Source organism: Prinia subflava, chromosome 11 (genome assembly GCF_021018805.1).
Source record: "Prinia subflava isolate CZ2003 ecotype Zambia chromosome 11, Cam_Psub_1.2, whole genome shotgun sequence".
Lineage (NCBI taxonomy): Eukaryota > Metazoa > Chordata > Aves > Passeriformes > Cisticolidae > Prinia > Prinia subflava.
Window position 1 is genome coordinate 15,537,589 of NC_086257.1, and position 17,181 is coordinate 15,554,769.

The 17,181-nt window shown below is 44.9% G+C and overlaps 1 protein-coding gene across 5 annotated transcripts in view; it reads right to left on the reverse strand.

The window, feature by feature from the left end:
* LPP (LIM domain containing preferred translocation partner in lipoma) overlaps positions 1–17,181 on the reverse strand; it is a 331,696-nt gene that overhangs the window by 225,226 nt on the left and 89,289 nt on the right. For all 5 annotated transcript variants that reach the window (XM_063408794.1, XM_063408791.1, XM_063408795.1 and 2 more), the window contains one exon: positions 13,188–13,252. The gene's annotated coding sequence lies outside the window, so the exon portion shown is untranslated. The remainder of the gene's footprint in view (positions 1–13,187; positions 13,253–17,181) is intronic.

Sequence of the window (17,181 nt, forward strand, 5' to 3'; positions counted from 1 at the left end):
CTGCTTGCTCCACATCCTTTGGTCAAGAAATAAAGAAGAATAAAAGCCATATGTTGAGATGTCTAAGCTGGAGGAGCTCCATAATGCCATGGCCACATGTATAGAAGAGTAGGTGACAAGGTGGTGTTAGCTATCCCTATGCTATTAGCAATAAACATGGCATACACTAAGAAGACACCTGTTCAAAGAGGGGGTGGTGTTCTTAAAGTACAGGAAAATGGGTGAAGAGGAATATTGAAAGCAAATGCAAAGCTGATCGTGACATTGTGGAGTGCATGAATATAAAGGTCTGGTTTAGTATCCATAGGGCATTAGTTCTGCTCTGAATAGAAACTTGTGACAGAAGACAAGTGCTTGAAATTTTATTTTCAATTCTACTTTGAAACTCTAAAAGCACCGAGCACCAGCCCAAGAAACTGCTGCTCTTCCCTTTTAACTTAGTGTCCATTCATTCAAGAGCAGTGATATGCAAACCTCTGGGAGGTAATTCCCCAGCTGGTGCAAACCACAGTACCAGCAATAAAGTTATTAACGCAGCCAGGCATCCACACTGGCCTTGTGAGTTTGCTGAACAAGCTCATCTATTAAAAAGCTAACTCCAGTTGCTCCACCACTATTGCTTTGCTGCCTTCTGTTTCTGACCACTTAAATTAATAATTTGTTCCCCTTTCCAGAAATCAGCAAGAAGTTCTGTTGTGACAAAGGAGTTTCATATTAGACTGGCTACATCAGTTCCCTAGATGCAGAACAGCTCAAATCTGACAGCCTCCAGGAAAACATTCCGATGCTCTCTTACCTTCCCTGCACCTTCTCTGAAAAGACTGGCAGGAGGTGATGGAAGAGAAGCAATGAATCATGAGTAGAGGGTACTGCTAGAGGGAAGGAAGAACCAAACTTCTAATATATCCAAAAATATTTATATGCTGCTGGATTTTAGCCAATGCTGGCAACCACTTGTTTTTGAGCTGTGCTAGGAGAGGCAGCTGGGTCCTGCAGCTGGTAAATGCACACATAGCTCCATTTATCAAATGCCCTTCAATAGCTGCTACCACTGTCTCTCAGGTCTGAGGCAAAGCATGCTCCCAACACAGAACCAAGCATCTGAAAGGCATTTCAGCATGCCTCTGCTGTGTAGTGCACGTATTTCTCTTTCAAAGTAACACAGCTGCCAACACCTTAATCATTCCTTGGGGACCTTCAACACATCAGCCCTTAAGTGCTTCATTACCTCCAGCGGCTCCTGCAGAGCTCACATCCCAGGTGAGCCCTACACAGATCCCTGTCAGCTACAGAGAGCAGCCTGAGCTGCAGGGGAGCAGGATCTGTGCAAATCAGCTCTAACAGCCTATCTTCCACCACTCCTTCTTTCCACAAGTTTGGCCTCGTTTGCTGCAAAATATCTAGGACAAAAGGCAAGGCAGCATCAAGAAACCACATTTGAGACTAAAATCACTGCATGTTTCTTTTCATGAGATCCTGTGGGAGAGAAGATGCTTGCTCCTCTGCGTGGACACTCTAAGGGGCTATGGAGACCAGTCAAATAACCTTCACTGAGGTACCCAAGCTATGTGTACCTCCCCAAAGCCTTCTTGTTTTTAAGTTAGAAACTGCTGCTTCAAGTCACAAAATACAGCATTTTGAAATTGTATTGATATGTTCTTGGCACAAAAGAGAAATAAACTGCAAATGCAACCAATACAGAAACTTGAGCTGCCCTTTGTTTCTGCAGGGCTTAAAACACTGAGGGGAAAACCTAAGCAACAAATTTCTTTGATCCATGGAAAGATGCAGTCAGTTAGAACTGGTACACAGATACCTATTTTGAAATCAGCTTGAGCATGTGAAGGTATAACCTACCCTTTGAAGCTTCTAGATTGCTACATCAGGTTCCTTGAGATGACACTGCTGGAGACATCATCACAAGGAATCACTTCTAAGCCAATTTCCTTTTTAAGACAAGATATCCCAGGGCAATTTTTTGAGAAGCCCCTCTGGTAGGGAACAGCTTCACCTGCCCTCTTCATGCCAGCCCCACAGTCCCTCCTCTGCAGCTCCCCCAACCACCCAGAGTCCTTCCAAGTGAAGTCATGATCTAATGGCTCAAAATAACATAGGAAGGCTAATTAATCATGCAACAAATACAAACTTACACACATAAGTATGCATAGACATGTGCACATCCCTGATTTTTTGATTCTGCATCATTAGCTCAGGAAACTAGCAGAGGCAAAGAATAGGGAGAGAAACCAACAGTTGCTCACATGGATCAACACTTCCAGGCTCTCTCTTTTGCAGCTCATCTCACTCATACTTGTGGTTTCAACATGTGATTCACATTAGGCCCCTCTGCTCGCCATTTGATGGTTCTGCTAAACAGATGTGAATTTATTTAGTCACAGAGCCTGCTCTTTACACTGCCTCTTTGTAGAACAGATGGGATTTTTTTTCCCTGTTCAACAGTGTTCAGATAACGATCATACCCAGTGCACAGGTTTGCTTGGTAATTTCACAGGAAAAAGAACAACACATGAGCATAGGCACGTTCTCACAGGAGTTCTTCTCAGCAGCCTGGATATACCGCAAGAGGTGATGGCCCTGATGGAGAATGCCAAAGTGCAACACCAGGAATGCCCAGACAAGACCTAGGTCCTCAGGGATCAGCCCCAAAAGTTCAAGCACATGAGTGATGCACACTGCACCTGGCAGGGTCCAGAAGAAGCAGCTCCACCAAACACCCACCACAAGGCTCTCCTGTGAAAGCTTGAGTGGAGTGTGAGCTGAATGAAGGGTAGGCTCTTGCAACGCTCATGGGGACATGAAAACATGGCATCTCCTGGGACTCTTCAGCTTGGTGAAACAGCCTGGAAAAGCTATCCGCTCCCTGTGTGGGCATTCTTCTTTCTGCACTCAGAGTGCCTTTGGCACTGGATGAAGCAGAACTGCACAAAGGCCCTCTCAGAGCAGAATGAGACTGCCCACATGAGAAGTACGCTCGCAACAGCTATTGCACTTTAAATTCACACCCTGGCTTTGTTTTGCAATGGTTTCCCTGTGCAGAAGGGCCCTGGGCTTCAGATTCAATTCCTCCTCATGTTATCAACAGCTGAGCACTGCTCCCATCTGAGGGTAGGATGTGGCCTATACAAGAGGCCAAAGCACAGCCTTGGAGGAGAAGGATGAGCTTCCCTTTTACTTTGCACTATCCTGTATATGGATGCACCTCTCCATTGCTTCAGGAACAGAACAGTGATGACTTCACCTTAGCAAATGGCTCTGCTATGTGGGTAAATCATCTCTGCTCTACCACTGAAACCAAGGATGTGGGTACATGGCACACATGAATGCCATGCCCACATTTGTGCAAACATCTTATCTCTCTCCAAAAGCTGCAGTCCTGTCCCTCAGACACAGCTTTGCTCTTATGGGTGCACTGCCCACCTGTTACAAAGATGATCTCAGTTTCTACCAGAATATACTTAGGACTCAGGATTAAAGATAATTATATATATATGTATCTATGTGTGTGTGTGTGTGTATGTATGTATATATATCTATATACACGGATGTATGTGTGTGTATGTATATACATGCATTTTAAATGTGTTTGTATTAAAATTTGATTATCTGGAGAATAAAACTCCAAATTTCAGAAGGAAAGTAAAAGTGGAATTCTCTGCCTGAAAGGCAGCTGGGACATAGCCTTTAACACCCTCCCTGGGGACTCTGAAGTTGAACATTTACAAAAGCAGAAAAATGTGTGGCTTTCTTTTGTGGGGGGGCGTGCATACAATTAAGCAGTATTAAAAAGCTAGCAGGTATTAGGCAGAAAAATATTTTCAATAATAGAAGACTGGGACTGAAAAGGACAGCTGAGTCCTTGCAGGGCAACAAGCACTTCCAGCTACAAAGTACTTCATGTCTTCTGAGAGTTCTTCCTTTCTTTTTTTCTTGGCAAGCTCTGAGCCACCACAGTATAATTTTCATTCCTATCAATGACTGTGCCATCCAAATACCCTGTGTATGGCCCATACACCAGCACTTCATTCTTTTCTACATCTTAAGGAGAAGCAAAAAAGCAAAACACTGTGACAGAGACTTTCATAAGCATAAAGCAAATTTATGTGCCCAATTCCCAGAGGCTGGTTGCTTAACCTTCAGTATGAGACTTCAACAACTTTGAGCAGTCAAACAATGTACTTTCTTTCCTCCATGTGAGAGAAAGGAAATTCCCTCCCTCTCTGCCTCACCTGCTCTGCAGACCTGGTGGGGCTGGTGTTCCTGCTGGGGCAGCACCAGTAACAAGACAGAATGCAGCATCAGGAACAGGGCTCCCCTGCCATCCCTCAGGAATGTGATGGGAAACCAGGAAAACCTTTCCAGGCATCACTCTCCATCTGCATCCCACCTTCCCTGTCACCTCCACCAAGGCACTGAGGACAACATTTAGTCCGTCCTTTACAACATTTTGAGTTCATAGACAAGGTGTGGTTTGTAAGAGCGGAGTGCACAGAGCCAAAAGGCATCTAAAATTTTAAGTACAGATATACAGATCTCAGTGGAGGGTTAAAACTAAGGGGGAGGAGAGCTGGCAAAGGCTCATGATGGATAGCAGTGAGCTGTTCAGAAGAAAATTAAGAAAACATTTTGAGTTCCCTCCTAAAAGGGAACAAATAGGTCCAACACTCCAACAGAAGGGGATTTTTTGCATCTCTGAATGATAGTGCTTCGCTTTTATGGCCTGCGGCTGCTTGGGAAATTCAAAACTATTTCTCTGAAGAATTCACTTGGACAAGCTTTATGGCTTTGATCAGTTAACTATTTTTTAATGCTAATCCACTCCAGTGATATTTGTCCTCCTTTTCCCCATGTGCACAGAAGCACAGACACAGACAAATACTACACAAAAGCAAACATTAGCCAGATGAACAGTCAGGAACAATGACATCCAGAGCCCATAACCAAACACCAACTCCATTCTGTTTTATTCCTTTCTATTCCAGAGGTTTAAGATCCTTTGGCCCAGTATGATGCACTAATGGAAATTTTGGAATCAAATTTAAGAGCCCAGCAGGTATAATGCCCACGCAGTGATTTGGCCACAACTACTCTCACTCAAAAAAAATTTAAATAATTTCCCCTAAAGTTTGGAATAAAACACACGGTCAAAAGGCCTTATAAGAAACATAACAAACACCAGCAAGCCACTCAACTACTGCCCCATCCTCCAGATTAATAAATAAAGGCGCAGAAGTAGTGATTTGCTGACATCTGTGAAGTAAAGATTAAAACAAGCCAAGAGCAGGACGGAAATTACCAGACACCCATCACCTCACTGGAATTGCTCTAAGCTCCCTCACTATCTCAGGTGTAGAATCCAAGTGGCAGGCTAAGCAAAACTCCATTTACAAGCTCAGCATACAAATTTGTCTTCTTTAAGGGCTCCAAAGCCTAAATGTGCATCCAGAACATGCTGGCTATCTAAGCCATTATTCAATTATCAGTCCTACTGGTTGCACCACTGTGATATCCCATGACATATACAGCAAAAAAATGATACTACACCAAAAAAAGCCCTGAGTGAGGGACAGTCCCTGGTCTGCATCACCTTTGATATTCAGGCTGCTATCTGAACTTTGCTCGCTGTCTTTGAGTAACAGATTCAAGCAGTATTTCCTGTGGCAGAGAATTACACAGACTGATTATTCTCTGTGGAAAAGTGAAGAAATCCTGGAAGCAATTTTCTGTCTCAATTGTTCCCAGAGTGCAGGAACAATCTCTTAGCCCTCTTCCTATTTTCTGCTCAGTGCCATCCAGGCTCAGCAGGCAGAATCCATCACAATGTTGCCGTGGGTCTGGGTCCTGCAAACACTCATTCAGGTCAAACTTCACACATGAGCAGCTCAACAGGCTTCAACCAGTGTCAGCCTTGAACTTGGCCACAAAGGTTTTAGAGGACAAAGAATGAGATGGGCGAGAAATTCAAAGTACCTGGGAAATGTTCAGTCCTGGGCAGGATTAGGCTTACCTCAAGAGAATAACACAAATGAAATGTTTTTGATGCACACTTCTTAACCTTGTTCTTTTAAAATTCACTCTCAGGCACGTGGTGTGATTCTTGGGGAGTCCTGTGCAGGAACCCGATGATCCTGACCCACTCTCCCAACTTAGCATATTCTATGATTCTATGATAATTTTAAAAAATCAAGGAAGATCAGCTGTACCTGAGAATCGCACATCACAGACAAAGCTCCTAAGAAAAAAGATCATTTCCTCAAACCAGAAATTTCATTATTATGGAGGGGCAAAAAGGACAGATATTTTCTAGAGGGATAAACTCCCACACTTCTAAGACAAAAATGGCTTTCTACCAGAGCCTGAAACCCTTCCTGTGCAAAACCACTCCAAGCCTGACCCACAAAGATGGGGAAGAACTGAGTACCACATACCAATCTGCACCCCTCTGCATATGCTGCTGCAGCAGCAACTACAGATATGAATTTTTCAACATTTTGGCAACAACTACTATTCAACCAGGTACATGCCCACACTCAGAATTATTCAATCAGAACCTTATTTTCCACCCAAATGAACTTTGATATAAAATATTCAATTTGGCCTAATCAGTGGGGCTTAAACATCAGTCAAAATATTTTTTTGAATTGGCTCCATCAGTGCCAGAGCACAAGAACAACCTCTTTAAATAATCTGCCTCCAAAGGCAGGTACTGACTTTTCAATTGTGTTATTATTTTTTTAATAAAAGTCACATTAAAAATATTGTAATTTTTTAGCCAACGCTGCTGAGGGAGGGGCAGAAAAGGACTGGGAACCTGCTGCAGAATCACACAGCCAATCTTAGTATCACTTCATTTTCAAATGAGGAATTTGGTAGTAAACAACCTTTTCCTTGTGCACAAACATTTTTAATTTCATGCCCTGCTAATCATACATCTGTTAGAGCTCCTTTTCCATCCACTGCACTAACGATAATAAAAATCGTCACACCAAAAATGGGGTTTGTCTAAAATGAAAATTGAGTAATAATCAATGTTCCTCTGGGGGATGAGGAAACGCAGCAGCACTGGCCTGGAGGTGACAAAGAGATGGTTTGAAAAGGGACACCTTCACACACGCCTTGCCAGTGGCCCTTGACCCTCTGCACCCCTGTGTTTGTGTGAGAGCCCTCATGGGATGGGTTCACCCCACAGCTTCTCTCAGGCTTCCTGGTGGTCCACACCAGGCACCACCACCAGCAAAGCCTCTCCTGCTGTCATCACCTCATTCACCAGCACCTCCTTCTCTTGCTTTCTTCCCCTGTTTTTTCCTCACCTCCCCTGTCAGCAGGATATGACAAATGCTACAGCACTGCCCTCACCTTCCCAAATCTCCTTCCAGCAGTGAGACCCGGTGGCCCCCAGCATATCAGACTTCAGATGTGTGCAGTGCCTTTACCTGGGCCTTCCACACCAGAGCTCACTGATGTGCTGCTCAAAAGTGCACTTAAATATGTGGCCACACCCCTGAAAACATCTCCTTATCATCTCTTCAGTAACATTAGTGCAAGTGTTGTGCTTGTAATTTAATAGACATGCCCAGCTGAAATTCCAAGTTAATCAGGCCCCCAGAAACACCCACGATCAAGACCATCTGATTTGGCCTTAGAAATAATTTTTTTATGATGACACACCAGAATGAATTGCCCAGAGAAGCTATGGATTCCTGGAAGTGTTCAAAACCAGGCTGGACAGGGCTTGGAACAACCTGATCTAGTGGAATCACAGGGGAGTTCAAACTAAAGCATCTTCAAAATTCTCCTTCCTACCTTTCTATGATTTTTTGATTCTAAGATTTACTGTCTTGCACTGCCCACACTTCTCTTTTCTGGACTGCTGACACACAGCTTTTGCCTTTTTAGACTCCTCCTATTCCCACTGCTGTGCTGGGCCAACTCCAACTCAGAAATATTGCACTTGTAAGACCTACGCAATGGTAACTGAGAGTTTTAACAAGCAGTAAGAATACATCTGAAGCCTTAGGCAATGTGGCACAAAGACATTCTGGGCAGAGGTACACGACTCTGCTACACCTGGGACTCCTCTCTGGCCTCCAGTCCTCACATTAGCATGCTGAACCCTCTGCTCCTTCCAGAGGCTGTTTTCTAAAGCACAATTATCTGCATAAGCTCTCCCTTGTCTTCACCAGAACTGCAGTTGTTTGACTAATCGGCTTTAAGGAGACTTGTGAGTTAACTAATATCAATTAATTACTCCCATTTTGCAGATAAGCAAACAAAAGAATAAAAAAAGCAAAGCATTCTGGTCTAAATTACCGGAAGGGAAATCAGAGCCCAAACCCACTCCTTGACCTGGGTCCAGAGTAACCAAAGGCACTGGGGAGAGGACCTTGGCATCCCCAGCCCCCTGCCTGCTGCTCAAGAAGCAGCACCAGCCTTGCACTCTTCAGCTCATGGAGGATGCACAGGCAGCCTGGAGATCCTCATTTTCATTGTGCCCCCACGCTAAAGCTGCGGGGATTAGAAAGGCTACAATACAAACCAGCTTTTTATTACTCAAGAGACAGTTTTAGCCCAGCTGCCCTGAATGCAGTTACTCCAGAGGCACCTGCACCACTCCACCGTGCTCACAAGGGAGATATGATCCAAACCACGCTGTACCTAAGATTAGGTGACCAGCAAGAACACAGGCACTGACACATCCCTTCTGTCCACAAACAAAAGCATTCAGCTCTGGAGTCTTCTGAACTCTAATCAGAGTGCATTCAGTCAAACAGCCCTGCCAGAATTAACAGGGAAAAGGGAGGGGAAAAGAATAAAAAAAGACTTTGTCGAGCAAAAGTACTCTTAGACACATTTGATGTAATAGTCATATGATTAACAAACTGTCATATCAAAGTTTTCTGCAAAGTAGGAACACTCTGACAGTTCATATTTTAAAAACTGACATTTTGATTCATTACTGTAAATAGCACTCAGTATTAAATATTGTGACAAGGCATACAGTGTATTTTTTGAGCTCTATAACATTTAGGAAGTACAGAGTTTTTTTAGCTTTTTTTTTAAGCACATATAATATCAAAAGCAGTTAAAGCAGAACTCCAAAAAAGCTTCTAGAGGAGAGAATCATGATTTCTGAAATAACCTACTTCTCTGCCATCATCTCAAGCACTGTTGGGAACTTAGGCCCACAAGGATCTTAATGTACTGTTTGCATAATAAAATAGGGAATTGTTTCACAGAACAAAAGAGCTATAAGGAAAGAGGCTACATTAAATAATGTAAAATTACTCACTAGCAAATCATCCTGAAGCTGGCATAAGAGGGAGAACACTAAAAGGTGCTGAATTACCACTCAGAATATCTGAGTGCCAGTTCATAACCAAGATGAACAACACAACGTCCAAATGACTGCCCAAATGTGCATCTTGCTTATCCCCTCAGTCTTCAGCCGTGTGTTTTGCACTCTTCTGCAGCCCAGCATGGCCATGCCCATCCCAGCCAGAGGCAGCACTCCCTCACTGATGGGGTGGGGTGGGCAGGAAGGGCTGCCCCATCAGAGCTAACAAGGACATCATGGACAGGGCTCCACAGCAGGGCAGCTCCCACTGCAGGGATGCTGTGAGCTCCCAGTCAAGACAACTTAATCTCCTTACAGCTCCCTGCTTGTGGATCCCTTTCCCTGGGTCATCAGTATCAGGGCAAAGGGGACTGGGACCAGAAACAATACTGCCAGTGTTCTGCATTTCCTGAAAAGCAGCCACTCGATGGAGAAATTAAAAATAACAGCCCAAGCTAACACAAAGATCCTGCTAGAGCAGCAGAAGAAAACCAGAGGCTGCCTAGCTGTTTGCAAGAAGCTCAGGTGTTATGAGGACTGCAGTCCAGTGCTTAGGAAAGAAAAATGGTTACCATTTTCATTGCTTGCAGCCAGATGCAAGTGGAGCTCTGGACTCAGTCTCCTGACAGAATGGATACACTGCCATAAACATGAGCCCGGAGCCTACCCCAGGACATGATGAGGCTGTCACGCACCCCGAAGATGGATCACAGCACTGTCTGAGCAGGGGCTTAATCCAGCACAGCCTGCCCTTCCCCAGGAGCAGCCACACAGCCCTCCTGCTGGAAATCTTGTGCATGTGTCTGCATGCCAGCAAGTGTGGTAGTAGTAGTGGTCTAGCCAGACATCTAAAACATATTGGCACCACTATAATTTGTCCATTCACCAATATGTTTTCCTAAAAACGCCCATATGCCTTTCCTGCAGTTCCCATATGCTTTTGCAAAAGAGAAACAAAAACATTTTGTTAGTCGCGAGCGATTGATCGCCACATATTTCACAGAAGTCAAGCAGAAAAACAAAAACAACAACAACAAAAAAAAATTAAGCAGTCAGCTGCTTCCCCCTCCTCCTCCTCTCTGTTCACAGAGGGAACTGTGAAGAGCAGGAAAAAATTCAGCCCACAGCAAAATACACACACCGCTCATTTTTTTTTGCACTGCAAGATATTCTAAGAATTACAGGAGGAATCTTCATTAAAAACAAGCTATCAAGGATCTGGCAGCCAGTGGCATTCCAGACAGTAATTCAACATCGGGTGCTGGGCTCAGTGCGCGGCGCTCACTCGGGCCCTCGCGCAGGCAGCGCAGCCCACAGGAATCCGTGCTCCTGGAGGCACACTTTAAACAAGCCAGGGGTGGGAGGACAGGGTGGCAAAGAGGTTACAGTCCTTCAGCTCACAGGACAGCTCATGGGAGGCCAGGTCTGCCTCTCTGTGTAGGTATAAAGCCCGCTCACAGGCAGGGCTTCCCAGGGAGGTGCTGCCTCGCCAACGCAAATCCCAAAGCGGCGGGCGGGCGAGGGGAGCGGGCAGGCTCGGTTCAGCTGGGAGCAGGCACGTGGGTGTACAAATATGTGTGTGTCAAGGCTGGAGCATGTGGGAACCGTGGCTGTTTAGTTAAAGACTCATTAAGAAACAGCAGACCCAGGGCCAATGTTCAAAGAGGAGCAATGCAAAACATTTCTCTGGAGAAAGATTAGCGTGTGTTCTTCTTTACACAAATAAAATTAAAGAGAGACTCATAATATAGACAAATCAATTAACTTCTGAAAAGCCAAGGGCACTGCATGCAAGAGCAGACAAGAGGGGAAAAGCTTTGTTACAGGGCCACCAAAGCAGTGCATAGGCTTTCCACCCTGGAAAAGAAATTCATCTATTGCTGCATGAAGTTCTGATGTTAGTCCCAGCTGCATCATGCTCATTGTTATAGGGACACAGCTGCTTCCCTCCCAACACAGCCATACACACACCTATATATCACTGTAACCTTATGCACCAAGGGCTGGGATCATCTTTGCACAGACTGTGGAAAATACCTGAGGGCAGAGGTCAAAAGACTACAGGAGTGCTTAAATCAGCAGTTCCAGCCTAAAGAGTTTGAAGCTGACTCTCTATATAGGATACCCAGAACAGCACAGACCCTTCTGTCACAATAAAACTTTCTGTGATGCAGCCCCATGTTCTCCCACAAATTTAACCAGGAATGCTCTTTGCAAAGCTAGTGTTTTCTTGCAATGATCTAATCTCACACTAAACCTAACGAGAGACCAAACGCAACAGGTCAAGAGTCCAATTTCTCACAGAAATGAAGCTGAAAACCCAGTCAAGAGAAGAGAAATCAATCTCTTGCACAGGACACAGAGTAGAAAACCAATCTGTCAGACACAGCTTGCTTCGCAAAATACATTTTATGATATGTTTTTGTCTTGAGAGGAGTTGTAAGCACCTGAAAATCTGACTTCACCACTCACAAATGCATTAATGTTGTTGCTCAAGTACTGACTAGAAAACAAAACCAATACTGTCTCATTTAGTTAACACAAGGACATATTTAGCTAATATAACAATGGGCTTCTTCCTAGATTTCTTATTTACAGCAACCCACTGGGATGGTTTATTAAACCTAGTCAGGAAGGCTACCACAGAAAGAGTGAGACTAGCAGAAGAGGCACCATTAATCTTCCATATCCCAGCAACTGGGAAGATCAGGCCTTGAACTAGATTCTATGCTCTTGCTATTAATCTCCTGTCCTCTACTTATTAATCCCTGGTCTGTCTTTGTCTGTCAACGTTTATTAATGGCCCCAACTGTTTGCAGTAAACAGGATACTGAAATCTCATCTCCAGCTAGACATAATTTACCCACCGAAAAATAAAAATCCACAAAAATTACACTCAAGAAGAGGGTAAAGGCAGAAAGTAGGGATGAATATTGTGTATCAAAAGAGAAGAATGTAAGCACAGTTAAGTTCAGTGACACAACAAAGTGAAGATTCACTGCTCCTGATTTTGGCCTGCCACACAGATGTCTCATGGTCCTAAGGTCATGTAACATCAAAGCAAACAAAGAGGCTCCACTGGTCAAAACCACCAGGGGAGTTGGTCACTTATTCTCCACTTCTCAGCAGGGCTGCACAAGCTGCTTTCTTCCCCCCACTGCCACGACCCTGCAGCACTTCCAGCACCTTTCTGTCTCCTGAGGTGGCACAACTGAGAGAAGCTTGAGGACAGATCCACTGCCCTGACACTGGTCCTGTTCTGCAATCAAACCATTATATCATGGGATGGGTACACACATAATCCAGCAAGGGACTCCTACAATACTTCGAGGTGGTTCATCACCGTGATCCTTAAGTCACAGCTAAATTTCTCCAGTGAATTTGACAGAATTGGCAATTCTGAAGAATGAATTAATTTGCTCCTCACAATTATTTCTATCTGTCCACTGAAACACAGCTAGATTCAGCTCACAATACAGCCAGCTCTCCATTATCATCTACAGCCTGCAGAGAGCCACGTCATGGATGGGGAATGAGCTCAGGTCCACAAGCAGGAAAGCTTTGTTCAAAAATGAGGTCAAAGCAACATGACCCACAAATTGTTCCCATGTAACATCCCCAATCTGCAGGAGGGCCTGCATGTTTGCTGCTTCCAAACCTGGACCCTAAAACAGTAAAACCACTTCAAGCCTCCTGGGCAGGCTGGCATCCCACCACCCCAGGCTTTGGAGAAATGCCCATCAGTTGCTGAAGGACCGAACATGGTCCTGAGGTCTTCTCACTGTCCCTAAACTCAGCAGTTGGCAAAAGCCCTGAGACTTGAACCATTCCTCACCTGGGAGCAAGGCTGTCCTGTCAGGCACCCGCTCAGACGTACAGACAGGCTCTTCCAAGGGACCTCTGTGGGTGCAAACAGAAAGGTCAGAATCAATGTTTTGCTCATCGTAAAAGCAGAAAGTAAATCAAGCTGGCTGTAACGCCTCGCCAAGAAAACAGCCCCAAAAGGGCACATAAGGCCAGCTGCCCTCCTGTACAGAGCAGACCACAGCCTTCTTTCCTCCCCTCTGACACAACTCATGTGTCAGTCTGTCCCTGTTTTGACCCATATAGGGGCTTTTCACACATTGGCAGCACAGATTACATCTGAGCAAGTGTTGGAGTAGCTGAGGTTTATTTGGAAGAGAAGCTACTTGTTTTAAATCACTGCAGAGCTGGTGAAAGGCACTGACGTAAGGGCTGCAGGTAACAAAGTCTCTTTCAAAGCCTGACCAGACGCCCTTCTGCCTCTCATGCTTAAAGGGCCTCTTCTTCCCAAGCCTCAGCCACTGCTCAAGGCCAAGCATGAGTCACTCCCACAGCATTGGCCCTGCCATGCGAGCATCAAGGAGCACCAAAGCAGAGATGGGATGTATTAAACACACAGTCATTGTGGAAAAAGAGTCAGGGTGGGACAGCCCAAACCCTACCTCCACCTCCAGCTCTGGTTTCCTTTCTGGGTGCCTCCAAAGACACCCTATTAAAGAGAAAACATGGGGGTTTTTAAGTTACCACAAGCTTTTTTCAACCAGCAGTCTTTAATACTTCCAGTTTATTGATATCTGAGCTTACTCTGATGTTTTCTATTTCCTTTAATCTGTCCTGGAGAAGAAATGGGCAAGTTTAAAAAGTACTAGTGATGATTAGTGAAAGGTCCACCTCAGCATACCCCTGGTCTCCCAGCCCACAGGCTCCTGGTGTCACCAGGTCACCCCCAGCTCCTCCTAACTGCATCCTCCCCCCTACTTTCCTGAGATCAGCCAAGGATCAAAAGTTATTAAAGAGAAGGAGAGACACTTCTAGCCAGATGAATATATTATTTTTTTAATGAAGTCAGGCTAAAACTCATTAGCCCCATCATCAGCAGTCTTGCTCAGGAGAACCAGGTCTGGCAGGGCAGCAGCTTTGCCCTCCTGGTCTGTGATGAAGGAAGGGCAGCAGAATTTCAGCAATTGCTTCAGATCCACGCTGAAGCACAAAAAGCAGAGAAAAATTTGCTGAGAACCTGCCCACACAGACACTGGATATTCTTTTCATATTTGCCATGACAAAAAATTCACGTTAACATTTTTGCAAGCACTGTAAGCCTGTATCAAGTATCAGCAAAGAGGCAGACAGGTGTTCTGACCACAGAGGAGACAGCATATGCAAACAGTTTGGAATTTATTACTATTATTTTTTAAAGAGAGAAGCAAATCCAAGAGATTTTTCTGTGCATGATACATTTTCTGCTCCCTGTTTGATGTTGCTTTCAGACTTCAGACTTCAAATAGCTAACACTAACCTATGTCTCAAGCCTGCTTTAAACTGATGTGCCTTATGTGACCAGAAATGAATGCATGGTGAATCACTTATGCCACACACAGTGGGGGTGATGAGCAGTGGTTCATGTCTCCTGACTGCTGCATGGACACGGGTAAGCTGGGGGAAAGGAGATCCCAGCTCTCTCTACAGCAGGGCCAGATAACTCAGCATCGTGCCTTTGCATTTTTGGAGCTGAGGTCCAGGTCAATAGCCCAACCACAAGTCAGAGAAAACAACCCAAGCACTGGCATTTTCTGCAAAGCGTGGAGAGAGATACATAATCTGCACAGGCTGCACTTCCACTCTCTCTTGCCTGCCTTTAGGAGATGCTTAAGAGAAGCTGAATTTTAATTAGTAGCCCCAGCCAAGGGAATCTGATCTTGACAGTAAGGGAAAGGGAGCGACCCAGAGTTACAGACTTTAGGCTATGTGGGTCCCAGCTCTTCGCTTCTCTGCTGACATTACTGCTTCCAGAAATTAAATCAAAACCCCACTTAACTTCACAGAGGTTGTAATTTGCATCTAAAGCACTGCCTAAGCCTCAGTTGTAATAAACAAATACAGCTCCACTGAAATCCAAGGAGTTATTCTGAGTTTGTCTGCTTACAGATCTGCAGAATCATAAACATTACAGCTCATCCAACCTCCAGCTAAGTATCTTCTAATAGAGGACCATTATCCTTGTCAGATGGATTGGGATAACTTGTTTAGAGCACTCTTGAATAGTCATTAGGATTGTTGGGTTTTGGTGGTTATATTTTAAGAATAAACCCCAGCAGCTATTAAACACTGGAACAAGGCATGTTAACAGTCCACAAACAGAGCTCCAGTGGAAATATAACTATGGTTTGGGATTTTCATTGGGAAATTGGTAAAATGGGGAGAAGACAGAAAATACAAAAACTAAACTGAGCCATGCATACACACTGTGAAATCAACCACATTATTTGACAGCTAATGAATGAAAAAGATACAGGGAGAAGAAGGAAGCAAAATCATGCAATTCTATCCTCCTTTTGAGCCTTATTAATATTTTGGGTTGAGTGCATAGACAAGATGTTGTGTGGCCAAGGAAATACAGATGCATTCTGCTGGCTGCCACTGTCCCTAATAGCTGGCCTCAGGATGGACTCCACTCCCTGGAACTGTCCTCACCTCCTTGTAGTAAACCATCCCAGTGGCAAACCTGTGCTGGCTGTGCTCCCCAGGAGAAGAGCAGTTTTAGAGATCTCTGCCCAGGGATGAACACCACTATACCCATGCCATGGACACGCCATTATCTTTTTCAAACCATCTCACCACATGAGCTGGTTCCCTCCAGTGAAAGGCCACTCCATCTGCTGTAACCAATCTCCTGTTGATTGCTGCCTTGCCACAGCTTTGCTGATAAAGGAGAATTCTATTTTGTCTTGGTTTTTTCACTTCTCCTGACCCAATTATATTGCCAAGAATCAATTAACAGCCAAGCCTAAGACAGGGAGAAGTGAAGGAGTCTTGCTTCACGTTTTGCAGAAAATACACAAACATCCCAAGCCCTGCCATGGGATTCAGGTGCCAATTATGAAAAGCCATCAACATCTCACCACAAAGAAGTCCCTTTTAGCAGCTCCTCAACCTGCTAGCCTTCTGAAGGGTCAGCCCTGACCAGGACAACTCTGGGTCAGCCAGGTAGAGGGGCAGCAGGGAACATTTGAGTTATTTCCTCATCTGACTTTCATTTTATTTATTCATCAGTCAAGGCAGGGAAGTACTCTGATCTACACATGTCCTGACATGGATCTGAAGCCAGTGTGTCAGGCAAGGCAGTGGCACTGCCAGGTCCTGTGCTAGGAGTGTAACAAGGGCACTGTGGTGCCAGCCCCTATCTCACAGCCTTTGGGCTGCAGCATGGCAGCAGATGGGGCCACACATTCCAGCTGCTCTTCTGGGCTGGCACATCACCACTCTTGCAGGTATGGCTGTCACACCCACACAGGGGCCTGCAATGACCACAAGTCTCTCCTGGCTCAAAAGGTAAAGAGCAGGGAGTAACAGAGACACACAGACACTCCATACACACCCACCATCAGTGTGTGCTCAGGGGTGCTGGGAGACAGGCTTATTTAGAGCTCCACAGAGTGCACTCCATCGTAATTCCCTCCTTCTCTTCCCTGGATGCAGCCTTAAAAATCCATAGCTCCAGACAGCTAGCCCACACACTGCTATTCCAGCTCAGCGGGGAGAGGATGAGCTCAATTTTGCCAGTCAAATTGGAAGGAATCAAAAAAATTTAGTAGTAGTATTTTGTTAAAAGAAAAGAAGCACGCCCCCATCAAATCAAAGACAAAACAGAAGAAATGATATGGAGAAACAGTCCCTGCTACTGCTTCCATGGCCGAGAGTTGTTTCCAGTTGCAACCAAAGTTTGGGTAGCTCAGAGGCAGGAGGAGAGCCATCAGTCTGCCAGCATCACACAACATGGCACTGCCATCCTGTACCAAAGTGCCACT